The sequence below is a fragment of the Nyctereutes procyonoides genome, unplaced genomic scaffold (genome assembly GCF_905146905.1).
Source record: "Nyctereutes procyonoides isolate TBG_1078 unplaced genomic scaffold, NYPRO_anot_genome, whole genome shotgun sequence".
Lineage (NCBI taxonomy): Eukaryota > Metazoa > Chordata > Mammalia > Carnivora > Canidae > Nyctereutes > Nyctereutes procyonoides.
Window position 1 is genome coordinate 16,383,554 of NW_026575024.1, and position 5,933 is coordinate 16,389,486.

At 37.5% G+C, this 5,933-nt stretch overlaps 1 pseudogene; it reads left to right on the forward strand.

The window, feature by feature from the left end:
* Window positions 1-1,796: 1,796 nt before the first annotated feature.
* On the forward strand, window positions 1,797-1,928 carry LOC129498683 (U4 spliceosomal RNA; annotated as a pseudogene).
* The last annotated feature ends 4,005 nt before the right edge of the window (window positions 1,929-5,933 follow it).

A 5,933-nucleotide genomic window follows, 5' to 3' on the forward strand; every position in this document is an offset into this window, starting at 1 on the left:
CTTTGAACATGGAAGTTGTGTCATGGGAGAGAGTCAAATCCACCCCAATTCTAAGTGTGGAATTAAGACTTAATAACTGCTAGGTATATGGTTATAAAACAGAATAGAAATATTCAATTCCTTGATGGAGAAAGGCACATGATAAAATTATCAATAATAATTTCATTATAATACAGTGGGACAAAAATTTAGAATATACTAATCCGGTGCAGTAGATTTGGAGTTGAGATTGACAGAGGAGGGGATAAAAAGAAGTAAAAATGTGTAATTTTCCTCTTTCATAGAGAGAGACACAAGACAAGATCTTGCTTCTAAAATTGATGGACTAATTTAGGAATAATAATTCAATTATTAATAAGTCTAAGAATCTACATCATTAAATTACTTCAAAAATTATAAATGTTACAGCATTTAAAGCAAGTAATACTGCAGTGAATCACAACAAAATAACTGAATATTTTTAAACAACAGAAATTATTATGACAATAAATGAAAAAGAGTTTAAGGATATTTTTAAAAACTTGCTTAAATTAAAACACAAAGTACAGCTTGGGAATGCCTACAAAACACTTAAGCAAACCAAAATGATTGAGAGAGATTATGAGTAAGAAGAAAAGCAAAAAGGTTCTAGGGAATGTGAACAAGAAAAAAGCATAGCCTCAATGTGAACATCAGATAAAGCAGAATTCTCTCAAACATTCAAATATCATAGAAGTCTACTGCCATTTAAATTATTTCAATGCGTAATGAAAGAAAATTTTCAATTATTTTTACAAATTATGCAGGACTCAAAATAAAAAGAATAGACAAAGCACAAAATGGAACACTACAAACCCAATTACGAATATACCTGCAAAATAACTAAAATATTAGCAAATAAACTAACTAGTATGTTAAAAGAAGAAATATGAGATTAAGCAACAATTGTTCAAAATTGTATAGGCTATTGATGTAAGAAGAGAAAAAAATAATCTCAATAAATGCCAAAAATCTGTTTTATTTAAATAACATACATCCCTGATAGCAATGTTTCATAAAATAAGAATAGAAAGGGGGCACCTGGGTGAGTCATTCAGTTAAATGTGCAACTCTTGATCTCAGCTCAGGTCATGATCTCAGGGTCATGAGATCAAGTCCCACACTGGGCTCCCTGCAGAATGCTTAAGATTCTCTCTCCCTCTCTCTCTGCACACCCCTTCTCAAAAACAGAATTAACAACAAAAAAGAATAGAAAGATATTTCCATAGCATGATCAAAAAAAATTACACATGCACATCAAATAACTATTGGCATCATGTTCAGTGGGAAGACACCCAGAAGAATTCCCCTTAAATCATGGGGGAAGACAAAGAGACAATTCATTACCACCCATTTTGCCCTCTATTCTGAAGTGAAGAGAATAAAGCAAGAGGTATAGATATTTGCAGAAAAAGCAAAATGATCAATATTCACATATTATATAATTTTCTACCTAGGGGAAAAAACAAGAAAATCAATTAAAAACTTATTAGAAATAACAATAGATAAATATTTAAATGGTTTGAAATAAATATACTAAAATCAATACTTTTCTTAGATTTCCAAAAATATAGCAGATTTTTAAAATGGTATTCATTCCAACAATAAAAAGCAAAAGATAGATCTAAAAATAAACTTTCAAAAATGTACATGATCTGTACCAAAAAAGGAACAACTACTTAAATCTACCCAAATATTTAATAGAAAAGGGAGAAAAATAGCATGGTTTTACATAAGAACTTTCAATTGCTGTAAATACTTTTAAAAGATAATTTGGCAGCTTTGCACCGTGGCAGTATCATAGCCAATGAGGTTTATCCAAGACGCGATTATTGCTAATTGAAAAAGATAATTTGGCAGTGTATATCAAAATGGCAAACAAGAATACTTTTTAAAAATATTTGAGAGAGAAAGGCCCAGAGCTTGAAAGAGAGCAGGGGAAGGGGCAGAGGGAGGGAGAATCTCAAGTAGCCTCCTTGATGAGCAGGGAGCCCAAAGTGGAGCTTGATCCCAGGACCCCAAGATCATGACCTGAGGAGAAGTCAAGAGTCAGAAGCTTAACCAATTGAGCCACTCAGCTCCCACACAAGCATACCTTTTTTGTTCAGCAAACCTATTTCCACGGACCCTAAAGGAATCTTATACAAAATAAAAAATTACAACAGGCAAGACTCAAGAATTTTGGCCTGAGCAACTGGGCAAATAGTTGTATCGTTCCCAAAGTTAACAAAGTTTATCAAATTGGCAATATGTAGCAACACCCTTTAAAAATCCTTAAAAAGTGCTTATACTTTTAGCTAGCAATTCCCTTCCTAGGAATTTATTCTTAGGAAATAGTCATGGTCATGCTCAGAGTTGGTTTCCAGGAAATTTGTTGCAATGGTGTTCATGGTAACGAAAAAAATGCAAACAATTTAAATGTTTAACAATGGAATGTTGTGGAGCATTTAATATTTATGTAGAATATTCAGTGATATGGAAAGACATACATATAATGTATGTCTTTAATACACTGTAATATGAAAAAAATCATTTTATAGGTGGGTAAGTTTTGCATGTATAATGTGATTGAAATTTTTGGGGGTTGCCTGGATGGCTCAGTCAGTTAAGCATCCAACTCTTGATTTCAGCTTGTATCACAATCTCAGGGCCATGGGATTGAGCCCCATATAGGGCTCCATGCTCAGCGCAGAGTCTGCTTGGGATTCTCTCTCCCTCTCCCTCTGCCCCTCCCCCCACTCATGTTTGCTCTCACTGCCTCTCTCTCCCTGAAATCAAATAAATAAATAAAATCCTAAAAAAAAAAAAAAGAAATTTTGTTGAAGAAAAACTATATGGAAAAAAAAACTATTTGGATATGGATATGCCTAGAAAGAAACTAAGTTGCTTACAGTTACAGATGTGATTTTTACTTTTCTTTCTGTTCATATTTTCTGAATTTTTTTTATATTTTCTGAATTTTCTCCAGTAATCATGCTTTACTTTTGTAAAATAAAAGCTATTTCATTAATTTATTTATTTATTAATTTTTTAAAGATTTATTCACTTATTTGAGAGAGAGAGAGCATGCACAAGTGGAGGGAAGCAGAGGGAGAAAAAGAATCTCAAGTTGATTCTGAGCTGAGTGCAGAGCCTGTATCTGGGGCTTGATCCCAGGACCCTGAGATCATGACCTGAGCTGAAATCAAGAGTCAGATGCTTAACTGACTGAGCCACCAGGTGCCCCTGTAAAGGCCTTTTTTTTTTTTTTAAGATTTTATTTATTTATTCATGAGAGACACACACAGAGAGAGAGAGGCAGAGACACAGGCAGAGGGAGAAGCAGGCTCCTCACAGGGAGACTGACGTGGGACTCGATCTCGGGTCTCCAGGATCACACCCTGGGCTGAAGGCGACACTAAACTGCTGAGCCACCCGGGCTGCCCTGTAAAAGCTTTAAAAAATTGTTTTATTTGGGCAGCCCGGGTGGCTCAGTGGTTTAATGCCACCTTCAGCCCGGGGTGTCATCCTGGAGACCCGGGATTGAGTCCCATGTCAGGCTCCCTGCATGGAGCCTGCTTCTCTCTCTGCCTGTGTCTCTGCCTCTCTCTCTCTCTCTCTCTCTCTCTCTCTCTCTCTCTCTCTCTCTATGTCTCTCATTAATAAATGAATAAAATATTTTTAAAAAATTGTTTTATTTTCTGTGCAAGGCCCTAATGGGACATGGCTTTCCATCTCTCCTGCACTGAGTCCTTTTGTGATTTTGGGAAAGTCCCTTTTCCTTAGGGGGCCTAAGTTCCTCATCTATAAGCCAGAGGGTAGTTGATGGCCAAGATCCTTTGGGCACTTGTCATGTTCTCTGGTTCCGTTTTTTATTTGTTTATTTATTTAAGATTTTCTTTTTAAGTAACTTCTACACCCAACAGGGGACTTTAACTCACAACCCGGAGATCAAGAATTGTATGCTCTACTGAGTCACCCAGACATTTCATGGCTCCCTTTAAACCACCACCATCAGCCCTGAAGCACACTTTATGGCACTGCCCAGTCAGCCTACTAACTGTCACTGATTAATTCACTCTCCTACTCATGAGCCTGGGACACTGACCATTTCAGTGTTGAGCCAACTCCTGATTGCCTTTACCTACATGTCTTTTCCTAAGGGTTTTCTCTGGTGCCAGAGGTCTCTTTCTACCAGTGCAGCTGTGAAAGTGCTGGAGACCTATGGAATCCCCACACAGGAGCAGCCTTCTTGTAAAAACCACCCAGAGTTGATGTATGGATACGCCAGTTCCCTTCCCCTCAAAGGTGGCTCCCAGAATTCCCCAGTGGGATTGACCTGCAGTTGCCCACCACGGTAATGGACTTAACCATAAACCCCTCACTGGCTTTCTTCCCTTCCCTGCCTCACTTCTCTCTCTCCCATATGTATGTACTGGGATCACCTTCCAAATATACTACATGCACTACATCCTTGTCTCAGGGTCTGCTTTTGAGCAACCCAAAGTAAGATAAACCACTCTCCCCACTAACACTCCCCTCAAATCTCCAACTCCCACCACCTTTCACTCACAGCTGCTGACCTTGCTTGGTATTTTGTAGAAGTAGAAGCAATCAGAAGACAAAAATATCAACAGACATTCACAGGAAAAAAAAAAAAAACCTTTAAAGGCCAATAAATATATGAAAACATGCTCAGCTTCACTGGTGACCAGAGACACAAATTAAAACAACTGACAGACCTTTCATAAATACTAGACTGGTGGGGGGTGGTTATCTAACAATACAGAGGAGGCTGAGAAAATAGAAGTCTTGTATAGTCTGGGTGTGGGGTACCCTTACCTTGGAGAGCAATTTGGCAATATCTAGTAAAGGTGGAGTTGTGTATGCCCTGTGATGCTATGACCCAACAATTCCACTTTCAGGCAAGTACCCTAGAATAACTCTTAAATACAGGCTCAAGAATATTCCCTGAAGCACTGATGTTTTGAAGAAGAAGAAGAAGGAAAAAAAAAAAAAAGGAAACAATCTAACTGCCTGCCAATAGGGGATTGGATAAGGAAATTTTAAAAGTCGTATACCACAAACTATATTAAGGCGAATGAACCTCATTAACTTGTAAAAAAAGGTGACTAGATCTCATAACCACATGTTGAATAAAAGTAAGTTGTAAAAGGACATGTACATTATGGCATTATTTTATGTAAATATCAGAAGCCTCCCGAACAAAGCTGTATATTGTCCGTGATCATACACAATACAATAAGAGTTTCAAAGCACAGGTAGGACATGTTACCTTTAAAATACGGGTCATGACAGTGGTTACCTTTGGGGATTGAGATGAAGAAGGCTCCAAATGTATCTAAAATGTTTTGTTTCTTCAAAATAATTTTTTTCCAGTTTTTTCAAAGGGAAGGTGGATAAAGTGAGAGGGGAGAGAGAGAATGAGAAGTGAGACTAGACCAAAGCAAATATGACAAAATGGTAACATTTGCTAAATCTTGGTGGCAAGTTTGTAAATGTTACTTTGTAATATTAATCTCTGTTCTTTTCTGGGTGGTTGTAACATTTATGAATTTAAAAGAAAAATTACCAGGGTGATAGAAATGTTGTCTTGCCTGTGTCGGTAGTTACATGAATGTGGGCTTTTGTCAAGGTTCCTTAAACTGGACACCTGGAATGAGTGCATTTTCTCACATGTAAATTATATCTCAATACAGCTGATTTTTAAAAGAGAAAACAATTAAATGAGGCATTGATTGGCAGGGGCTCAGCCTCACGCATAGAACCTGGTTCAACATGGACGTGGATAGAGGTGAGAGATGCTATGAGCTCTGGGTCAGCCTTGAGGGTCTGTCCCACAAACTTCAGGTCCTCAGGTAAATAGGATGCCCTTTGCTTTGGGAGCAAGAGTAAACTTAGCCCTCCTCACAGGG